This window comes from Suricata suricatta, chromosome 1 (assembly GCF_006229205.1).
Source record: "Suricata suricatta isolate VVHF042 chromosome 1, meerkat_22Aug2017_6uvM2_HiC, whole genome shotgun sequence".
NCBI classification, from domain to species: Eukaryota; Metazoa; Chordata; class Mammalia; order Carnivora; family Herpestidae; genus Suricata; species Suricata suricatta.
The window spans coordinates 53,452,456-53,455,195 of NC_043700.1; the positions used below are offsets into that span (position 1 = coordinate 53,452,456).

The window sequence follows — 2,740 nt, forward strand, 5'->3', positions numbered from 1 at the left end:
CCAGGGCATCCCTTTTCTACAGTAACTGTGCCAGGAAGCCAGCTTTGTAAGTCCAATTTGTAGGAAGCCAGACTGCCATCTCCAGAAACAATCCAGGAAGCCAAACAATAACTTCAGTAACAATCTATCCAAAATTACCAGGACTTGATTAATAAATGACAGCTTCCCCAATTTCTGTCCCTGCTCCCAACTTAGGACCAACCAGCGGAAGCCAAATATGTGTCCCTAACCAATCACATAGCACCTGCTTTTAGTTAGCCAGCCTCCAGCTTCTTTCTGCATGCCAACAATTTCACATCAGGGCACACCTAAGTCTTCCTTTTTTTTGCAATGTAAAGCCTTCCCACTCCCCTGCCTGCCTCTCATTCTCTGCCAAAACGGCCTGAAGGCAGATGATTCCCTTGCTATAGCTATCTTTGAATAAACAGATTTTGCTTGTTCTCAGTGGGCTGGTCTTCATTTATTTCCATAGAGAAAATTCTACTACCTAAATGCATTGATTGGCTAGCCAGAAACAAAGAAAAACAAACAAGCAAATAAACAAATTAAGCTATGAAACCAAGTGAGGGAAGCAAAACACCAAATGGATTTTCTTTCTAGAGAAAATTCACCATACCTGATGAGTTTGAGTTTTAGAACTTATGACATCATGAAGTGGATAGAACATGACAGAAGCTAACCTCCAGCTGGCATAGGAATTCTAATAAGACAATGTTTTAAGGAAAGCTGCATACTTCATCATCAATATGGAATTGAAATATAATTATTCATCTTTCAGAACACAGCCAAGGTAAATACCTATCTTTAATGTTGATGGGGTCTTGCTGAAAGGTACTGAGGAATAGAACATTCCTGGAAAGCCACATATTGAGGATGAGAGAGTTGTCTACTCCCAAGGTCCAACCCATCCATGCCAACAATTTCACAGTGTTATCCTTGGTGCCTGCAAGCCTTCACGTTACCAAGTCTACCTGGGTCTCATTAACCCTTAAGCCGTTGTATTTTGGAGCCTCTTTCTAAACTACATTCTTTATCCTTTTTAGGCAGTGTTTATCTCATCATATCACATCAGACTCTTGTTTCTAATGCAATTGTTTTCAAAATGTATTACATGAACCAAACAATCTGTGATTCAGTAAGTCTATACTTTTGGGATCAGTACAATTGAGTGTCCTGTATACATGTCTTCTGATATATTCAGATATAATATAAAATAATAATATTCTACAGTCTCCAAGATAAAGCATATATCAAACTTATTTTCCCATTAAATGTTTCTGCAAAGATGTTATCATGGCAATGGTGTTATGAGAAATAAACTTTTAAAAGTACGTTCTGCATTTTCTACAACTTAGCAAATTAAAATATCTTATATATTATTAAAACATCTTCAACTATTCAGTTGTGTTCTTTTTGAAATATTTTTCATCTTTCATCTTGTTTAACCTTTCCTTAATCTCCTATCTTATTCTAATCAAGTAGCCCAGAATTTCAAAATCTCAGTAACTATAAATCTAAGCAAAATCTAAGCAACTATAAATAATATGATCTGAAAATAAAACTGCTATCTCATCTCTTAGTTTTGGCCATGGAGCCTCCTTTCTGTTTTTAGAATGCACCACTCCTAGAATAGTAAGACCGTGCAGTGCACCTGCTATTTCTACTTCCAGGAACACTCTTCACTGGATGATCTTGTATCCTGCACCTTCAAACCTCTGTTCCCATACTATCTTATCTAAGAGGCTGGAGAGCAATCCACTGAGAATATAATTCTCCACTCACTCTTTTCTATTATCTCCTCACTTATCACTACATAATAAATATATATGTACTTATCTATTTTTTTTATTGTCCTTTACCCTACACACAAGAATGCATGCTCAGGAAAGCAGATATGTTTTGTGTCTGCAAATGTTATATTCCACCACCTTACCGGTGCCTGACACAGAATAAGTTCTCAACTAATACTTGTGGAATGACTAAATGACAAGGCGGCTATCAAATCCCCTATATGGATGTTGTGGACGAAGTGTCCTAGATATAGCACCATTTATAGCTTACTGATTCCTGCCACAGGTACACATCTGGTGGCAGATACTACATATGGTGAAATTTACGAGCAAAATATTATGTATATACTGTATATTTTTATGACTAATTTGTTAGTTTTGAAGAATCTCTTTTATGCTCAATAGCAGCTGAATGAATCTTAGTGCCACTATTAACTGATTTTTAAGAATTCTCCTTGAACACTGATAGGATGTAGCTGACATTGATCGTCTCTGCTGACCTACATTACAAACTACATAGAAAGAAATTTGCATATTCAGGATATAAGTCCACTATCTAGAAATAATATTGGGAGAGATTTCTCCTCATATTTAAGCATCTTCTTCCGTCTCCAGCTGGAAAGGAAAATTTCTGCTGAGTCTCTTTAGGAGGCCCATTAGCCCATCTGTGTGTGCTGGCATAAATAAAACTCTGTGGATGGCAACCAAACCAAACCTGACATTTGTGCAGGAGGCGGCCAGGGAGCCCTTGTCCCTGATTTGTACTGCCAAGTGGGATGAGTGAATGAAGTCAGAACAAGAATGCGGGAGCCAAACTGCTTATCCAGCTTGCTGGAAGATGCTCTTTCTGAAGTATTCATGATGAAGAATGAATTTAAGAAAAAAATAAGGCCTACATATTTAATGGCAAAGCAGTTTCACTTATTCTTTCAGAGAAGGATCTTTAAAAA

At 37.3% G+C, this 2,740-nt stretch overlaps 1 protein-coding gene and 2 long non-coding RNA genes across 3 annotated transcripts in view; 1 reads left to right on the forward strand and 2 right to left on the reverse strand.

The window, feature by feature from the left end:
* GALNTL6 (polypeptide N-acetylgalactosaminyltransferase like 6) overlaps positions 1-2,740 on the reverse strand; it is a 1,123,375-nt gene that overhangs the window by 869,496 nt on the left and 251,139 nt on the right. The window lies entirely within an intron of this gene.
* LOC115291288 overlaps positions 1-2,740 on the reverse strand; it is a 166,757-nt gene that overhangs the window by 133,566 nt on the left and 30,451 nt on the right. The gene's annotated exons all lie outside the window — the stretch shown is intronic.
* LOC115291274 overlaps positions 622-2,740 on the forward strand; it is a 21,745-nt gene continuing 19,626 nt past the window's right edge. Inside the window, exon 1 of the long non-coding RNA XR_003908393.1 lies at positions 622-790. This is a non-coding gene — a long non-coding RNA (uncharacterized LOC115291274). The remainder of the gene's footprint in view (positions 791-2,740) is intronic.